The sequence below is a fragment of the Nilaparvata lugens genome, chromosome Y (assembly GCF_014356525.2).
Source record: "Nilaparvata lugens isolate BPH chromosome Y, ASM1435652v1, whole genome shotgun sequence".
Taxonomy (NCBI): Eukaryota; Metazoa; Arthropoda; class Insecta; order Hemiptera; family Delphacidae; genus Nilaparvata; species Nilaparvata lugens.
Window position 1 is genome coordinate 1,809,817 of NC_052519.1, and position 21,684 is coordinate 1,831,500.

Sequence of the window (21,684 nt, forward strand, 5' to 3'; positions counted from 1 at the left end):
TGCAGGGTTGAGGTATTCTCACGGAACTGTATTTCCGTTAGCGATAAAAAATACACTAGTATTTGGGAATATTTCAAACTTGCATTTCTCTGTTCCCACGGAATTGTGATCTGTCTACACATGGACCGTCGTCTCATTGGTGGAAGGGGAACATAATTTGCATGGAAACTGCAGTCCCAATCAAGCCGTGGCCATAATCACAAAACTCCAGAGGTAGCCTCGGGCCTCGAGGGCCCAAAATTAACCTGTTTGTTGTTTAAATTTGTAAAAATATCTTATTTTTAGCCGTGGATATGTTGAAATAGTTTATTAATAATTGGGGAAGTGAATGTTTGTTGAAGAATAATATCAGTGAGTCATAAAAATAGTGTTGTGATAGGAGTTTCAAGTCATAATGGATTAATAGTATTAACAATGGTGAGTGCCATTATATTTGTCTTGCTCATGTTAAAATCCCCAAATTGACCGGGTTCCTAATTATTCATTTGGAGTAGAAAAATGAGTAAAGTCCCCGCTACCGTCGTAAACAGTTTGGCTTTCAGATCAGAGTTAGAAAAATCTTACAGGCAGTTTTCTTGAGTAATAGAATACGTTGTTACAGCTTGTTTGTTGTCAAAATTCTAGTAGTTGGTTCAGTCAATAAAATGTGAAAGTTAGAGAACAAAAACTTTGTTATTTATCTGCGAGGGGATCCGAGCTTCCCCTGTGGTGGCGGCGGATCTGCTCTCGTCTTTGGTTCGGCCCCCCCGCTCTTCGGCTGTCGACCTGGCGCCGTATTACTTGTGATGATGTCACTCGAGTTGTGAACTGTTTGAGCAACTCGGTTAGTAAAGACATTTATGGTATGACCAGTGCTACTATTAAGGATGTATTAGCTCTTATTGTTTCTCCCCTGACTGTTTGTATTAATCTTTGTTTCCAGCAGTCTGTATTTCCTTCTCAACTTGAAATTTCTAAGACTGTGCCTGTCTTTAAGAAGGGTGATAGGCATGATCCTACCAACTATAGGCCTATCTCCATCCTGCCTATTATATCGAAGATTTTTGAAATTCTTATTGCTGAGCAGCTCCTTGCTTATTGTGACCAGTGCGGCCTGTTTGCGACCACCCAGTTTGGTTTCAGGAAAAATAGATCCACCACCGATGCAGTAGATTTCCTGCTTTCCAAGATATTTGATTGCTTTGAGGCACGTGGACTTGCTGGGCTCACCTTGTGTGATCTCAGCAAGGCCTTTGATACAATGGATCATGCTATTCTCGTGGACAAGCTTAGGCATTATGGTGTGGGACCGTCTCCTCTCAAACTGATTCAGGCCTACCTGGGGGGTCGCAGACAGGCAGTGCTGGCTAATGGAGTTCTCTCTGAGATCAGGGATTGTGTTGACTGTGGAGTGCCTCAGGGCTCTGTCCTGGGGCCTCTGTTGTTTCTTATTTCAGTTAACAATATAGCTCAGGTGGATGGCAGGAGGTGTGTTGTCTGTTATGCGGATGACACCACCTTCTTCAATGCTGGTCGTGAGATGGGAGGACTGAGGGCAGCTATGGTGGAGACTGGAGCATTTGCATCGGACTGGTTCTCTGCCAATCGCTTCCTCCTCAATGAAGACAAAACTCAGTCTATTGTGTTCAGTCTCAGAAATTGGAATGAATACAATTTTGCGCCTGTCAAACTGTTAGGGTTTACCCTTGACAGGAAGCTCTCATGAGGCGAGCACATTGAGACAGTTTGCGCCAGGTTGAGCAGAGTGGTTTTCCTGCTGAGGGGTCTCAAATACAGTGTGCCACCTCATTATCTAAAAATGTGCTATTTTGGCTTTTCTCAGAGCGTGATTTTATATGGCCTCCCCCTCTGGGGTGGAGCCACAGATGTTGCCCGAGTCCTTCGTCTCCAGAAGAGGGCCCTGAGGATTATTTGTGGGGCTGGTAGATTAGCCCACTGTCGCCCACTCTTTATCAAAGAGAGAATCCTCACCGTCTTCTCCCTCTGTTCTGAACAAAGCTCAGGCTAGAGCTACTAGAGGACTGTAATTTACTATTCAAATTATCAAATACAAACAAGGAGCAAAATTTAATCTTCAATTTGAGCCAGGTTATTGGTACAGTTAAACTCTGCATTAATGAACAATAAAAAGAGCAAAAACTCATCAGATTTAATCCAATTTTGTCTACTTGCCCTTCGAAGCCTTTATTAGGTGTTTTGGTCAGATTTGAGGTGGGAAGAAATCTGGGAAAAAGATAGGTTTTTGCTTCCAGGCTGTTTTTCCGTGTTCAACTTGCAGGCTCTGTACTGTGGTTTGAACAAAGCTCAAACTGGAGTCTTTATAAATTCAAATCCGATTCAAATTAATTCAATTTAACACTATTTACGCTGTTATACTCAATTCACACACACTATACTCAAACAATTATCTACAAGAAATTTCCGATTGAAATTACATTACAAAATACAAACTCGATCTTCACAACAAGACAACGAGACAAGACAAACAAACAAGAACGACTGGTCGACTGAACAAGAATGACTCGGGCTTTTTTCTCGACAAATCAAAAACAGCTGGACAGTCGGCACTAGTGCCAACAGCCTGCTATTGGCAGAACTGTAGTCTGGGATTTGGCGCTACAATTCGAATGCTCTGGCCGGACAATACCCCCGCCTCTGAAAAACTATTTTTCAGCCAAGTTACAAAACTGAAAAAACCAAGGAAGGGAAAAATCCAGACATGACAAAAAGAACAAAACACCAACACCAAAAAACAACACAAAAGAAAAAATGCAACAATCACCACAACTATTGAGTTGGGAGTGGATATAATTGCATTATTACTAGGTCGAACTTGGAAACAACGATTACACTTAAAAACACAAATACGAATAATAGAGCGAGCAGACAGTATCCAGAATTTCTGTCTGATCAAGGACAACAATAACGAAGGTCCAGCATGACAGTTCTTCTTGTGATGATAATCAATCAACATCGATACGAAAGCGTCGGATTTTGGTAGGATCATCTGATGACAAGTCTCAAATTCCAGTCCAGCATGGGACAAACGACCGCCGACGCAAATCACACCTTTATCAATGAATGGAGACAGGCGACATAGGCGCATAGAACAATCTTCTCCCTTCTCCAATTGCACAAATTCAGATGAAAAATGTATCTTCTGTACCACTTTACATAGATACCTCTCAGCAACATCGAAATCTGATTCTTCTGATTGGGGTAAGATTCGTAAGAATTTGAGAACAAGAATTATAATTCTCAAAAGACGACCATAATCCGAACAACAACCAATCAATGAATATATTGCATTGCTGTTACAATCAGGAGATTTTGTGACTGTCAACACTGACGGTTTTTTCGCCTCCGGTGGATCCACAATCTCTTCCATTTGAGTTTGGACGGGCCAATCGCATTCGTCCTCTGCTTAGCATAGCATACAAATATAATTCTGAAAATCAAATTCCAATGGAATTAACTAAATATGAAGAAATGGAATTTCAAAAAACTAAAATTTGTCATATTTGTGAAAAACCTTTTAATGATAATATAAATTATGAAAAAGTAAGAAACCACTGTCATTTAAGTGGAAAATATATAGGTGCAGCTCATTCAATTTGTAATTTGAATTTTAAACTTCCACAAACTATACCTATTTATTGTCATAATATGAGTGGATATGATACTCATTTATATAATTATAAGAGAGTTATCTAAAAAATATAAAAAGGTAGATCTTATAGCTAATACTGATGAAAAATATATTAATTATTCAGTCAAATCAGGATATTATTATGACTTTGGTGTAGATAATAAACCAAGAAAAAATATAAAATTTTCATTTGTTGATACATTCAGATTTATGGCTTCATCAATTGAAAAATTAGCAAAATCACTAAAAAAAGAAGATTGTAAGCATATAAATAATTTTATAAAAAATGAAAAAGTTTTAAATGAGATTATTAAAAGAGAAGATAATGCTGAAGATCAAATTTTTAATATTTTAAGTGGTAAAGGAATATTTCCATATGAGTTTATTGATGATTTTGGAAAATTAGAATATAATAAAATTTCAAAACAAGATAAGTTTTATAGTTGTTTAAATCATGAAGGTATAAATACAAAAGATTATTCACATTATAAAATGGTATGGAATAAATTAAAAATAAAAATTTAGGAAATTATTCTGATTTATATAATATACAAGATGTATTATTATTAGCTGATATATTTGAAAATTTTAGAGATTGTTGTATAAATAATTATAAATTAGATCCTGCTCATTATCTAACAGCTCCATCATTAGCATGGGATGCAATGTTAAAACTTACAAAAATAGAACTAGATTTAATACATGATTATAACATGTATTTAATGATTGAAAAAGGAATTAGAGGTGGTATTTCACAATGTATAACTAGATATTCTAAAGCAAATAATAAATATATAAAAAATTATAATCCAAATAAAAATTAAAATTATTTATTTTATATCGATGCAAACAATTTATATGGTTGGGCCTTATCACAAAAATTACCATATAAAGATTTACAATTTATAAATTCAGATATTAGAAATTTGGATGAATGGGAAGATATAATTAAAAATTATGATGAAAATGATGATGTTGGATATATTTTTGAAGTAGATTTAAAATATCCAGAAGAATTGCATGATAATCATAAAGATTGATAAAAAAGATACATATTAAAAGATAAAATAAATACTTTACCATGGGGTCATAAAAATATAAAATAATAAATAATTTTTAAAAAAATTCGGAGGAATAAATTTTTAAAAAATAATTTTTCAATAAAATGATTTTTTTCAAAAAAATTAATATTTCATTCATCGGAATATATCAATGAAGAGCTATTTAAACCAAATCCTAATTTTCTCTTAGCCCACATTGTGGGAGCAATAACTAAATCCATAACTCTTTCATTTGAAGTAGCGTCTTTTGAAAATAAACGATTTAAAGCTTGATCTTCTAATTTTTTATCAGCTATCCATCTTTGTTCTGGAGTTCTATTATTTGATTAAAATATATCATGTTCCTTACATAATTCATCAGTTGGATTAATTCCTTTATCACCTCTTTCTAATCTTTCTTTAAGTTTTGTTCCTGGACCACAGAAATTTGCTCCAGGATAATGTAATTCAAAAGGTAAATTATTCATAATATCATTAACTAAACCAGATCCTATAACATTTTCAGGTAATAAAGACATACATCTAATTAAATATTTAGTACTATTTGGTGTATCTATTATTTCTGTAAGTCTATCATTCATAAATTCAACTAAAGACATTTTTTCATTATGAAAACTATTATTTCCAGCATTTTCTTGAGCTGAAATATAATTAAGTCTTTTAACTAATTCATTTAAATTATTTACATATCTATATTCAATTGGTTTATTATTAAATTCTAATACTCCAGATCCTTTCTGATTAATAAGTTCTTCCCAAATAGTTTTAACTAATTTCCATTTTCTACCTTTACTTGATTTTGGTTTTCTACTTTTTGGATCATTATTTTGAAATAGAGAATAAGTTTTTATCATGATGTTCTTATAATTATTCCAATCATCATTTGTAAACATTCCACGTTCTAAATAATCATTTCTAGTTGAAAGTCTCCATAAACCTTCTGTACCTTTATATTTTTCTTCATTTTCATTATATTTTATTATAATATCATCTATATCAACAGTCATAGGATAATTACCAATTTTCCATTCTTCAATATCTTCATCATACCAAATACCAAATTGTTTATCATGTGCTCTTGGTAAAAATTTTGAAGCAATTGATCCAATATTAATAATAGATGATTCCATGATTTTTTTCAAAGACTTATTAGTTCTAAAAGTTTTTTTTTCAGGTGTTATTGGATCTTCAATTGTAGATGTAGATTCATTATAATGAAAATCATTTTCATCTTCATCTTCAAATTGAATTTTTTTAAATGGAGTACTAACTATTTTTGGATTAAAAATTTGAACATCTTTTGAATTTTCAACTTCATGAATTCTATTTTCTTTCAAAGCTTTAACTATTGGTTCATATTTTTTTCTCTTTCTTTTAATTCTATTCCTTCATGAATATGATGTGATTTAAATTCATCTTTAAGTTTTTTTTTCTAAATTATGAACATGTTTAGCTTCTGATAATGTAATTTCATCTTTTTTCTTATTCATTATTGATTCATTAAATTCTAATCCATTATATGGATCTTTTTTAATAAGTTTACTCTTTTGTTCAATTTTATCTCTTTCTTTTATTTGTTCTTTTTCACCTTCTTTGAATCTTTGTAATAAATCTTTTTCGATTGGATTCAACTTTTTCAAATCTTCATTTTTTAGATCCTTCATTTATGAATAAAAAATTTATTATTATTTGAAAAAAGTCAAATAAACGTTTTTAAACTTTTTTAAACGTTAAATGTACATTTTTAAACGTTAATTTTTTATAATGTTAAATGTATGTTTTCAAACGTTAATTTTTTATAATGCTAAATGTATGTTTTTGAACGTTAAATGTACATTTCTAAACGTTGAATGTATGTTTTTGAACGTTAATTTTTTATAATGTTAAATGTATGTTTTTGAACGTTAAATGTACATTTCTAAACGTTGAATGTATGTTTTTGAACGTTAATTTTTTATAATGTTAAATGTATGTTTTTGAACGTTAAATGTACATTTCTAAATGTTAAATGTATGTTTTTGAACGTTAATTTTTTATAATGTTAAATGTATGTTTTTGAACGTTAAATGTACATTTCTAAATGTTAAATGTATGTTTTTGAACGTTAATTTTTTATAATGTTAAATGTATGTTTTTTATTCAATATATCATTTTTCAACATTAGTTTATATTTTCCATCATTTGATTTTCTAGTCATATCTATTGTGATAAAACCATAAGGCTCATCCCAACATTTTTTACATAAAATTTGAAATTCATTAAAACTCATTTCTGATCCTACATGATCATCATAAATTCGTTTAGTATAATATTTATTTTGTCTAAAAATAAATAATAAATTTACATTATTTCTAATTACTCTTAAATCTAGATGACAATAACTTTGACTTAGATAGATACATGAAATATTTTTATGTCTTCCTTTTATAAAATATTCTTTAATTTTTGTTTGTTCTTCCATTAAACAATCATCAAATACAATTAATGAATTTTCATAATATTCATCTATTGAAATTAAATCATCACAAGAATTATAGAAAAAAGCTATTTTATTATTAATTTTATTTTCAATTTTTTGATAATGTTTTTGTAAATCTTTTTATGATCTTTGTTCTAGTGATTTACTAAAAACATAAGATATAAAAATTTTAAGCCACTTTCTTTTTTATAAATTAAATTTAATAATAAATTAGTTTTTCCACTACCAGAACTACCAATAATAATAGCTCTCAATGGATGTGGTAATAATGAATTATTAATGTTTTCTTCATAAAAATTTGTTATATCCATTATTTATTTAAAATTATTTTATTATAAATGAAATTATTAAAAATAAGTGGTTCAAATTCTAAATTGAGATTGCATCTGGAGCATCCAATATATATCAATGAAGAAGATAATTATAAATTAACATTATTATGATTTTATTCTGATAACAATATTTATAATTTGAGAGAAGATGGTCAAATATATTATAAAAAAAGAAAAAAATTATTAAACTATTAATTTTCCAAAAAATTACTATACTTTAGAAAGAATACAAACACTCATAAATATTCATATGGAAAATGAAGATTATAATGTTATTATTAGTAGAGATGATAATAAAATTCAATTTATTACATCTCATTATCTATTTGGATTTTCAGAATCAATGAAAAATCTATTAGGATTAACAAAAAAATGATATAATTTATCGTGATACATTCTATAATGAAAAAATTCAAAATTTAAGATCAGTTGATGTAATTGAAATACATTGTAATTTAGTAGAAAAGAGTCTTAGTAATCATGAAAATCATTCACCTAAACATAATGAGAAAGAGTTACTATATCAATTTTTTCATAATACAATTCGTTGATCTAAAATTTCAATTCAACCAAATCAAAAAATATTTGTTCCATTGAAAAAAAATTTACATAAAATTCAAGAAATAGTAATTTCAATTACTGATCAAAATAATAATTCAATAGTAAATCCTGATGTAAATAATATTATTTATTTAGGACTTAAAAAATGAAATGTTTAAAGTTTTTGAAGAATTCTTTGATGATATAATCAAAAGCGAATATAGGACTATAAATCCTATTAGTGAATTAAATTTCAACTCACCAAATAATTATACTATTTTTAAAGTTGATAATGGTGATTGTTTTTATAATTCAAAATTCCAAATTCATGTAACTGGTAAATTAATTAAAAAAGCTGGAGGAGGTGATTATGAAGATAATTCAACAATTAGATTAATTGATAATTTTTTACCATTTTTATTCTCACGAATTGAACTTAGAAAACATAATACTTTAATAGATTTTATTGATTTTCCAGGAATAACTAGTACTATAAAAGGATTAATAAGTTATAATAATGGGCATAAACAAACATTAAATAATACTGGATTCATTTCAAAATTTACTGGTGGAAAATTTGAAGTTCCATGTACATTAGGACAATTAGGTTTAGGATTTTTTGATCATCTAAGATATCTGATGTATAAAGTTGGTTTTGAAATAATATTCACTAGAGCTGAAGATCATGATGCTATCTTTAGATGGAAAGATACAACACAAGGAGCAATTGAACCACAAGAAGGTAAGATTATAATTGAAACATTTAATTTAAGAGTACCAATAGTTGAATTCTCCAATATAGCTAAAATTCAAATAATAAATAAATTAAAATCAATAAGTGATGATAAAAAATTGAAATATGATTACTTCCAATGGCAGTGTATAGATAAAAAAGGTGTATTTGGATCAACATTTAGTTTTGATATTACAACTTCATTTAGAAATATCTATAATCCAAAATTCATAGTTATATGTTTACAAACTGATAAATTAAATGATCAAAAGAAAGATCCTTTAACTTTTGATAATGTTCAATTGAAAAATGCTATTGTAAAAATTAATGGTGAAAGATATCCTTATGAATTAGAAAATTTTGATTTTACTAATAAAAAAACAGCTATTTTATATTATATGTATCAGAACTTTAGAAGAGTAATGTTCAGAGATGATGAAGTATATTTGAATTATGATGATCTTATAAACAAATATCCTATTGTTGTAATTGATACACATTTACACCCTACAAATTTAGGACAAATAAAAAGTGATATATTAATAGAACTTGATTTTTCAAATCCTGTAACAGCTCCAAATGCTAATAATGGTACAATTGCATATGTTATTGTTTTTTCTGAAATGCACTTCCTATATGATATTAATAGAAATAGTATTAATTTGATTTAAATTTTTTTTATAATAAATGGATTTAATGAAACATAAAGTAAAGTTATCTAATAATCAAAAAAATACTAAAAGAATAGCTAATAAAAAACATAAAACAATAACAATTGGATTAACTTATGATCAATTATCTAATGGTGAAAATGAAATTTTGTTAACTAATAAACAATATAATGATGTAAAAAAAGCTTTAAAAAATAAAAAAGGTTTACAATTAACATTATTATATAATCAATTCGGTAGTGGATTATTGAATGATTTACTAACAAAAGTTGAAAATAATACACCTCCAGTTAAAAATGTAACACCTTATTTTAGGAATAATGTAGCTCCACTAATTGAAGAAGAAATAGTTCCTTGGTTACATGATTTAATTGATAAAGAACTTGATGATTTAATACAAAATGATCAAAATGGAAAAGGATTAAAAACATCTATAAATAAAAAAATTGATTCAATATATTCTGATTTACTTAAAAAAAACAAAAAATAACTCCATTATCTATTAGTGATTTAGAAAATTATTCAAGAAAATTAAAATATTTTAAAGGAATTTTTATGAGAGATAATCTCCCAATTGATAAACCATATGATATTGAATGTGGAATTAATAATTTAGATAGTATGTTTTCTACAGGAACACATTGGACTTGTTATATGAAAAAAAATAATAATGTACTTTATTTTGATAGTTATGGAAATGCTAATCCACCATTAGAATTACAAAAATATTTATTGATTAATAAAATTTTTATTTCAACAGATGAAATACAAAACGATTATGATCCACCAATATGTGGACATCTTTGTTTATATGCTTTGAAATTATTTTCAGAAGGATGTAATTTGAAAATAATTTCACAAAAAATTTTTAATAATAAATATGGTTTCTTATCATTCATTGATATTTAATCAATTTGGTGATGATATAAAATCAGAACAAAAATTTGAAATTGATGAATTACAAAATATTATAAAAGAATGTAAACATAAAATTGATAATATAATGAAAGAGTTTATAACAATGGATTATTCTAAAAATTTTATGAAAAATTTAGATGAAAAATTTAGATGAAAAACTTAATGAAGAGTTTATAACAATGGATTATTTAAAAAATTTTATGAAAAATTTAGATGAAAAACTTAATAAAGCTATTCATATCTTATTTGAAAAACTTGATAAAAGTAGTATAGATAGAAATCAGGATACATATAATAATCTTAAAAATGAAATAAATGATAAATTAAAAGATTTTGAATCTAAAATTGAACATATAAATTCACTTTTAAATAAAACTTAAATTATTTTTTTTAGATTTGAAATATGACTTTCCATTTCTTGATGTTTTTTCATATATGTTTTAGTAATGAATTTATCACATACATCACATCTAACTTTTTCTAAAATTTCATCTTTAATTTATAATAGTAATTTCTAACTTTTTTAATATCACATTCTTTACACCAACTTGATATATTATTTTTACAAGTTTTACTTTTATAAAAATTATCATGAGTTTTATCTATTGCACATTTTGAACATGTTTTCATGTATTCATTATTTATTTTACATCTTGAACATATATGATTCTTATTTTCCATTTATATATAAAAAAATTATATATTTTATAATAATGTTTTCTTCGATTCATCTTCATAAAAACTACCAATTATATCCTCATTATTTAAATCTTTCAATTTATATGTTATAGGATCTGTATAGATAATTTTAGTAATAATAAAAATTTCTCTAGTCCAATTATTTTTATATTTATTCTCAAATGATTTCTTAAATGATGGAATTCTAACTCTATCATCTATTTCAAATTTTGGTTTAATAATATTATTCGAAGTTTTGAAATTATAAACAGTATTCAATAATATATTTTCTTTATTCTCATCAACATCTATAGGATTCATTTTTATAGTACTATGTTTTGTATTATTATAATTTATAATAATATTTTGTAAGTCATCAATCCATCTAAAATTTTTATTTATTTCAAAAATAATTTTCAATTTTTTATTTAATGTTCTATTAAATCTTTCAATTATTGCACTTTTTTCTTCATTTTCAGTATGATATAATTTTATCTTATATTTTTTTAATAATTGATTAAATTCTTTATTTTTAAATTCAAGACCTTTATCAGAATGTATAAGATTTGGAGATTTATGATTAACTTTTTTAGTATTATTTAAAATTCTTTCAAATGCTTTTGAAACTTCCATTCCATTTTTCTTTTTCAATGGTTCAACCCATACATACTTTGAAAATGTATCTATAACATTCAAAATATATTTATATCCATCATTTTCTTCATGATATTCATCAAATATCATAAGATCTATAGCCCATAAATCATCAATTCCTAATGTTAAAATTTTTCTTCTATTAAATTTTTTTATAACTGGTCTATGTATTTCAATAGCTTCAATTTTTCCTTCTTCCTTAGTTAAATTATTTTCAATAATTTCTTTAGTTACTGGTGATTTTATGAATTTACTTTTATTAGTTTTACATACCAAACATTTAGCTGCTATTCTATATAATCCATTACCAGTTTGAACTATTTCTGAATTCTTATTTTTAGTTCTCTTTTTACATTTATGACAATGAATAAGCTCATCTATTTATTCAATAAGAAAAATACTGATTGGTCTAAAATCCTCAACTTTATTGAGTGATGGAACTTTATTTAGAGGGCAAACCAGAGCAAACTTCCAGTTTTCAGGGAAAATGCCTTCTTCAAGTGACTTGTTGAAAAGTATGTAATGGTTGGTAAAACAGCAAATAACATCTTCTTGATAAATTTAATAGGAATTTTGTCTACACCCGTAGCATTACTATGAATACGTTGAATTGCTCTGAAAGTGTCTTCTTCTGAGATTGGATGGAAATGAAATTGATCAGTGATTGGTAAATCTAAGTTTGTAACCTGCTCTTCAAGACCATCTATATGATTAGCAATGACAACTTCGTCGCGTTGGTTAGAGTGTGAAACGAAATGGTCATTTATATTATTCAATGGTAAGTCAATTTGTGGATTCGATTTCTGTTTGCCAAGCCCGAATTCTTTTATTCCCTGCCAAAGTGATTTAGAGTCTTGTCTATTGTTTGTCATAAACGAATTCAAATACCTAATCTTTGAGTTCCATAATTCCTGTTTAACCCTATTTCTAAGGCTCCTATACTCTATCAAACTGTCCAAGTCAAATGTCTTTTTAAATTTTCTATGTGCTTTGTCTCTATGTCCCATCATCTTAAGTATGTCATCAGTCATCTATGGTACTCGTCGTTTTCTATTAATCCTCCTTGTCACATAAAGTGCATGTTTGTCATACAAAGTCAAAGTCCAATTCTCGAAAGTCTTGACCATGTCATCAACTGAGGGTAATGCTTCAATTTGATGCCATGGAGTCTGAGCCACATCAGTCAGGAAGGTGGCTTCATCAAAGTTTTTGAAGTCTCTATAAGTGATAATTTTCTGTTCTGGATTGGGTATCTTATGGGAAGTACACAGTAGATCAAATCATGTCTAGAAATAGCTGGGACTGAGATTTAGCCTGCTTGAACAACCTCATTGGGATCACTAACAATGAGAATGTCAATGAGTGTGTCTGATTCATTAGTATGATGAGTTGGATCAAGGGGTAAAATAGTCATGTTTAGGCATTGGAAAATTGTAGTCAGTTGAAAGTAGTCAAAGTTATGATTTGTCATGTTCAAGTCGGTGTTCATATCCCCCATAACTAGTATACGGTTATAACAAGGCATAAGAGAAAGCAAGGCATTTTCGAAATCTGTGAAATGACCTATTTTTGGTGGGCGATAACAGATACCAACGAGTAATTTATCATTACTAGATAAGGATAATTCAAGTAGCATAAACTCTGGTCTGGAACAATACTCTTGTTTAGATGTGATTAAAACTTTTGTTTTGATACCATCTTTCACATAAATTGCTACACCCCCACAAGCTATCATTCCGGAAAAGATTATATCCAGGCAATGCAATAAAATTTGATGAAATACTAGGCTTCAAAAATGATTAGTAGATGCTATTTATGGTAACTAACGCTTTTTTTTGCAACTTTTCCCCCCCTCCCCCACCCCCCGCACCCATCCTACCTTCCCCGCTCCTGCCGCCCCTCTCCTGCCCCCTTCACCGCTCCCTTAGAAGAACCTCTCTCTCTCTCTCTCTCTCTCTCTCTCTCCTCTCTCTCTCTCTCTCTCTCTCTCTCTCTCTCTCTCTCTCTCTCTCTCTCTCTCTCTAGAAGAAGAGGAAGAAGAAGGAGAAGAAGAAGGAGAAGAAGAAGAAGAAGGAGAAGAAGAAGAAGGAGAAGAGGAAGAAGAAGGAGCGGAAGATGATAACGATGATACTCTCTCTCTCTCTCTTGTCATGCTCTAGTTAATATAGTCATGGCTAATTACATTCAGTCATGCTCAATTACATTTAGTCATGGTCTATTTGATGATTAATAGTAGAGAGAGAGATATGTGAGAGAGAGAGAGAGGCAATCTACTGACAGATTCAAGTGAAACGAACTTAAGTGAATTTAAGTGAAATGAATATCTTACTCTCAGATTTAACTGAAACATGTTCTTGACAACGGGTTGTACACACAACGAACGTTATATTTTTAATGTTTCCTCAATCATAACTAATGCATAGAATGAAGTTGTATATCCAAATACACATGTATCTTTAAACTCTCTAGAGAGCGAACTATGATCTTTTACATTTTTTATTGGCAATGTCATATAAGCATTTCCAGAGATCATTAGAATTATTAACAATAGCTAATGATTCATCATTATTTGAACAACCATAATGGAAATGACCGGTTTCTAATATATCCAGTAATTCAAAAATTTCAGATAGAATTGGAAAGTGAAGATTTTCTGTTTTTGTTAATGCAAGATCACTCACCTCATCACCCGTGAAAATTTAATATTCTTTGCAATTAGATCAAATTCATTGAATGAAATTGTCATCAAGAGACGAGATAGTTTCTTAAACTTTGAAAAGCTATAACAATCAACCATATTTTTCTGTTGAGTGTATGTACAGGTAAAACGTGATAAGAAACTACTTGTATCTGCACACTATACTACACACTTATAGCATTGAGCTTCAATGCATGTGAGATCTTTACAGCTCAACTAACAAAGCAATACTAAAGGATTAAACCTAGACATTGCAGGTACAATGGAAAATGAAAACAATTGAGTATACACTAGAAATTTATCTACACAATTCACTACAATTGTTCATCACTTCCTCTTCAATTTTCATTAGTTTACTAACAGACAGTTTATGGGGTCTGTAATAGCATAGATAATCATTTATATCGTTCAAATTCTCTGTGTTTAAGAAAATGTCTTTTAGTTGTTTCACCAAATGATGATTTTTATGAGTTGAATGTTTAATTGCAATTCCACAGGCATCATACCAATCAATACACTGTTCTAACCTCATTTCCAATTCACTATCAGCTTGCATCCACTTGCACGGGTCCATGATGAGCAAATGAAGAAACTATACATATGTCGGTACTAATGTAGAGAAATTAAACGGTTCCTGTGCCTTCCCTCCAATGCAACATACACGAGCAGTATGATATTTCAATGCTTGCATACAATAAACACATTGAATTTCTTGTCCGTTATAGAAAAAGCCATATCTTGCAGTTTTTCTTTTCTGTATTTGAATAGAATTGACATTTTTTCATGCTAAGCATTCTATTGTTTTCGCACATGAAATTTGGAGATGAGTCCATATTTTTCATCATCAAACTATTGAAATGAAGCACCGCGAAGAGGGCACAGCGGCCCTGTGGATTGCGATGATGAATTTCACAGGCATTATAACACCAAGAACTTGTAAAGTAGTTAAAATTTGGTTTCTCAATTTCATCCGGTAAACAACATACGTTTTTGTGTAACCTTCTAAGAAACTTAGCTTTCTCTGTACCTTTTGTGTAGATTTTATCATATCCTTCAAGATAAGATATCAATAATTTGTCTGTATAAATAAAATGACCATCTTCCCAGCGTATTTTGTGATAATTGTTCTCTGCCCATGTTACTTGCTTACACAATTTAGCATTCAATTCCGACTTTGCAAATGGCGACTTGAAATGTAACACAACAAAGCTATTTACCTGATCTACGATTCCGATTTCTTTCACGATAATTTGATTAGAATTTCCCTTGAACCAATGCATGTCGACTGTTGCAAATTTTTTACAGGAGAGTGTTTCTTCCTCCTCTTGTGCTGTTTTGTCCTCCTCCTTTGTCCTCCTTTGTCCTCCTTCTCCTCCTCCTCCTCCTCCTTCTCCTCCTCCTCCTCCTCCTCCTCCTCCTCCTCCATTCTCCTCCTGTGGTTTAGGTGTACTACATCTTGAGTGATAGTAGAAGAAGTCTTGTTCGGTGTTAAGATCACACTGTGTGTCAATAGATTGTGTTTTCTTCTCAGAATTAGAAGACATTATAGGTGTAACACATCTTGAGTCATAGTAGATGCTGTCTTCCTCCTCCTCCTCCTTATCAAGATCACACTGTATCCCGATAGAGCGTGTTTTCTTCTCAGAATTAAAAGACATTCTAGATGTTAACCGATCGAAGCTAAAACCTCAAATGAGTGAAATTTGAAAAATGCAATACTTATATAGCTTGTGCTCTATCGAGAAATTACTGAACTTCCTTCACCATGGAAGTAAGAGGAGTGTACTCCATGATACAATCACTGATTAAAATGCAATAAGCGGAAGTATTTGGAGGTACAGCTTCCTTAAATTCCATATCTATTCTAATATCTGTGGAGGATTTCAAATGAGAAGATTGATGTGAACAGTCAATTACAATCAGGGGTGTTTTAGTACAAAATGTGTCAAAATCAATCTCTGTTCCAAGCTCAGTATTGATACTATGGTTATAGTACACCGAGGGAAAATCCAAAAACATACGGTACATCAATTCTTGTTTACCAAGGAGGTTTTCATAAGGAAAATAGTCAGAGTTCAAGTAGACCTTTGCATTTTGAAGATTACAACTATCAAATTCCGAGATTGATTTATTAATTTTATTCTTACGATCTGTTTGAAACGCTAAAACAACATACTTTGGTGTGTCGAGATGGGATGCAGTTTTTACTGCCCAAGAATGAACAGTGCTATTTTGTAAATTTGGTAATTCTGAAATCTCCCAATGACGAAAGCTCAGCTTCAGCGGTGTATCAGCATCGAGCAATCTCAAAAATTTCAACCTCACATGATCTTCTAAAGTAATATAGGGAATTCTCCATTGAAGCTTCGTTATTTTTATATTAACGTTTGTTGCTTCTGTAGACTTGATGCAATTGAGATCTGTTGGTGATCTTAATAATACAAGTTCTTGTTTCAAGTTTAAAATTATTCTTTGAAAGTCTTCAAAAAATGGTAAAACTAATTTAAGAGGTACACAGAATGTAAACTTATTATCTTTCAGTGTATATCCTGCTCTGTCAAACCCGGCCAAGTGATATGTGTTCTTATCAAACATATTTTTCACTAGTATAGCTTTAATTGTTGATGTTAATCCAATTAGTCTTGATTTAGAAATTTGTTGTCCAGCCAATTCATATCGAATTTCATCAAAGAGATTTCCAATAAGGTTACTGGATAATATATACTTAGCTTCTATCGGAGCATCCCCAGCCTTTGCAGCTGGTTTTGTACACTTCACCTCCCTCTCAATAAATATGAATGATTTGCATGGAAGGCTGTACTGATCCATAGAAGCCACATGGATGCGAGCTTCATCTGAGGGTTTAATTTCTTGACCGAATATACTGTATGAGTATGGAACTGAAATTTAGTAATATCATTATAGAACTCGAGTTGAGATTCAACATCGAGAATTTCACTAATTGCTGCGCCGTACATGACGCCAATCTACTATAAATCCCAACTTTTCCAATATTCTCACGCTTTTTGCTGATATAGCACATAGCTTTTTAGGTGTTGACTCTATCACGTTCGAGTCTCTAATGAGCTTCTGTGAGCAAATGCTAGTGCAAGGTTTGAAAACAAGGAATCCCATTTCAAGTTCTTTGTTTTCCACGAATGTGAAGTCTATTTGTAATTATATCTCCTCGGAAATCAATAAACGATCCTTCTTGATCGGTTACCTTTACATTAATGCTTTGAATTCTATGTGTGTTTAAAGGCTTATAGATTATCGGATCAGGCGTTTCATTTATCAAATACCCGCTAGGTACTCTAGGTGAGAACTCGTATATAATATGTTTCTGTTTGCCATCGGAGTAACTCCCACAGGCTATATTGCACTCAACTACAATAGAGTCAATATTTGTTATGCTAACTAAATGCTGAGAATAATATCATTTATTTGGTTGTAATATAACATTATCAAAACCAAGCATTTTTCCTATTGAAGTAGATGATGTAAAGTCAATAGGCTTATCAGAACGAATTTCGAGCTTCATAGTATTCGTGTTAGCTCTTATATTAAGTTTCTTTTTGTCACTATTCAATTTACTCTTTAAAGCTAATACAATGTCATCAACTTCATATGCTCCCGTATCAAGATCAATTAATTTATCACCATATTTGAAGGTAGAATTTTTACCTCTTATAACATTTGCAATGCTATTGTAAGTACAGAAATTAATCAATCCAATTTCCCATTCTCCATTTTTATCCAAATCGAGAATTTCTTGTAAATGTTCATACAGATCACTTGATCTAGATCGTAATGTAATAACAACCATCTTATATGTTTTCGGTACAAATACTGGATTACAACTGGTTCGCAAAAAACAAGAGCATAAGGTGTCAACATATATTTGTATGTAATGGTTGCATGTGCTCAACATTGTAAAACATATTTACACCTGTTTCTTTTTTCCAATATTTATTCAATTCATAAGGTGGTTGTAAATTACCAAGTGGATCAAAATAGTAAACATTTGATCCTCGTTTCTTATAACCAACCCAGTGTGTACCATGTCCGGATTGAGTGTCTAAATTAACAAAACAATTCTCATTTTTTAGAATTTTATTAGGTAATGTATCTATCATGTATACACCTCGTAGGGGAATTTGTAATAATTTACACCATTTTATTAGATCGTGATTGGACAATTCACCATCGATATTCATTTTTTCACCTTCTTTGTCTTTCTACGTTTTTTAACTCCTTTTTTCTTTGGGAATAAACTTACACCATATGGTGAGGAGGAGGAGGATGTGGGCTTGGGCCCAATCAAAATACGACCACCACTCGAGATTGGAGGGTACGGTTTCAAATAGTAACCTCTACCTGCAATATGCTGTTTCAACTGAGCAATAGCTTTTTTCCTTATCGAGCTGCTATGAGTTTCCCAACACTTGTGCTCTTCTTCTTCTTCTTTCTCAATCCACCGCCAAACGCTGCTTTAGCTTTCATCACGTTTCTTACAAGATAACTAAGTGCTCTTTCAGTTAGAGATGATTTTGGATTCTTGAATATTTCCCATGCTGTGTTTGCAAGAGCGCTGTCTGCAATCGCTCGCGACTTATTATCACTATTTTGAGTGTATGCTATATCATGTACCTTACAGGCTCTATCTAATGAATTTATACCTTGATCCCCTCTCTTTAACCTTGCATTAACCTTCGTGCCAGGCCCACACCACTGGTAGCCGGAGAAATGGCTTTCAGGTGATACGTTTATTAATTTATTTATAATAGTTGATGTAATGTCCCCCGCAGTACCCGCTATACCTTTGACAATTTTGCTAGCCGAACTTAAGATTCCTCTCCCTCGTTTTCTAGAAGATAACTTTCTTCTACATACCATTTTTCATTACCTTTCAACTCAATAGTTGAACATCGACTGAGGTTAATTAATCAAACACTTAACCTCAATCGAGAGACAAAGAAATTGTCTCACTATGTGCTTTATATATTACTTCAAAGTTGGTATGTTTTAATCAATAGGGAATACAATTTTCTATCATCATGATGTGTCTTATTAACACACTTGTTAAGTATGTTGTAAGTTTTGTAGAAATTGCAAAGAATTGAACGTTCATCAATCATAAATCTATACCAGTCTTAGACTAACATCGAGAGAAGCATCTGATGAATTGACACATGATTTGATATAAGATAATGTATGATTTCTTACTAGCAGTGATTCCTGCATCAATTGAGGTGTTTCCAAATCCCTAATCTTATTTCGTACATTTTGTATAGATTCCAATCTCTCTTACTATCATTTTGCATTGAATCAATTTTTTCAAAGCAATATGGAAAAGTAATAGCATATTCACAACAACATATTATAAAGAGAAGAACAAATAAAACTCTCCATACGATTATCTTCATTGCACAACTTCTCCATTCAAGTGTTGTAAGCATACTGATAAAAATAGATTGCAATATCTATAGTGAGTGAATAGTGCAAACAGATGGAGGAGAATCTCACAACAAGGTCAAGACTGACATGTGGTGCATGCGCGTGCGCGCACAGCAGCAACTATAAAATAGCTTCTCTTGTGAGCGAACACTCATTGACTGTACAAGAGCATTACTATTCTACATTCATTGAGTGTTCAGTTACAAGAGGATCTATTCTTGCGTGAACAGTGTACTATTCTACATCTTCTTCTTCTTTGACACAACAAACAGGTGAGAATTAAAAACAATTTTTTTTTAAAAACAATATTACAATTTATTATCAAACACTACAATATTTACATTATATACTACTTGTGAAGCATATAACCGCTACATGCTATGAGAATAAGATTGTTACATTTTAACAATCTTAATGTCACTCCATGTAGCGGTTATATGCTTCACTACTATTCCCAAATTTTTACACTTAGAATTAAATTTAACAGCTTTACAGGGCGAAATTATGGAAGAAAATCTCTGAGGCAGGTATACCTCAGAGATTTTCTTTGTAGAAGCGATATTAATTTTCAATATAATTCGTCTGCCATGATGGTTCGTTTCCTCTCGCACGGAGATGATAGTATGTGGAACATCCTCCACCAGCTCGCGGAGAGGCATCCACGGTTTTGGTGATGGCTTATTGATGAGTGCGATAAAGTCATCATCATCTCATCATCATCATCCCGCGCGGCTGCCTCCTCTAGTAGCGGAGCCATGGAGGTGTTCTCACACATACGTTTCTGTTAAATGAAAATCTATGATTAGTAACTTTATTATAATTTGTTTCAGATTATATACTACTTGTGATCAACAGATTATTGTCATAATCTCAACTTGATATCATCAGATTGACAAGACATTCTCTACATCAGATTATCAACTACTTGTGATCAACAGATTATTGTCATAATCTCAACTTGATATCATCAGATTGACAAGACATTCTCTACATCAGATTATCAACTACTTGTGATCAACAGATTATTGTCATAATCTCAACTTGATATCATCAGATTGACAAGACATTCTCTACACAAAGTGAGTAATATCAGTTATTGAAATAATATTTCTTGCAGAATCCAATAGTGATGCATACATCAAATTAATAAGCAAACTCTTCCATTGCAACAAATAACTATAAACTGAATCAGTAATTTTCTTAACACATCACTTCAATATTATAGCAAAAAATGCATGATTAGTACAAATAATATGTAAGCATCATAATAATGAAATCAAAATATTCGTCTTATTCAATTTTTTGTCTGAACTCTAATCAACTAGTAAGGTTGATCAGTTCAATATCGAAAAGTATTCATGAATTCAAAATATACACATCTTAACTGAACTCTAATCATTTAATATCACAATATAACTATCAACTAAATCAGTAATTTTCTTAACACATCACTTCAATATTATAGCAAAAAATGCATGATTAGTGCAAATAATATGTAAGCATCATAATAATGGAATCAAAATATTCATCTTATTCAATTTTTTGACTGAACTCTAATCAACTAGTAAGCTTGATCAGTTCAATTTCAAAAAGTATCCTGAATTCAAAATATACACATCTTAACTGAACTCTAATCATTTAATATCACATTGTGCATGCATGTAATACAAAGACATCTATTGAAAATTAGTTTTTTTCTCACTAAAGTATTTATTAGATAGTAGCATGCATTCAACCTAATCACTTCAAATAATTATATTTCTTGATTTCATAAAACAATTTATGCTCAATTCAAATGAATATATCAATGTAAT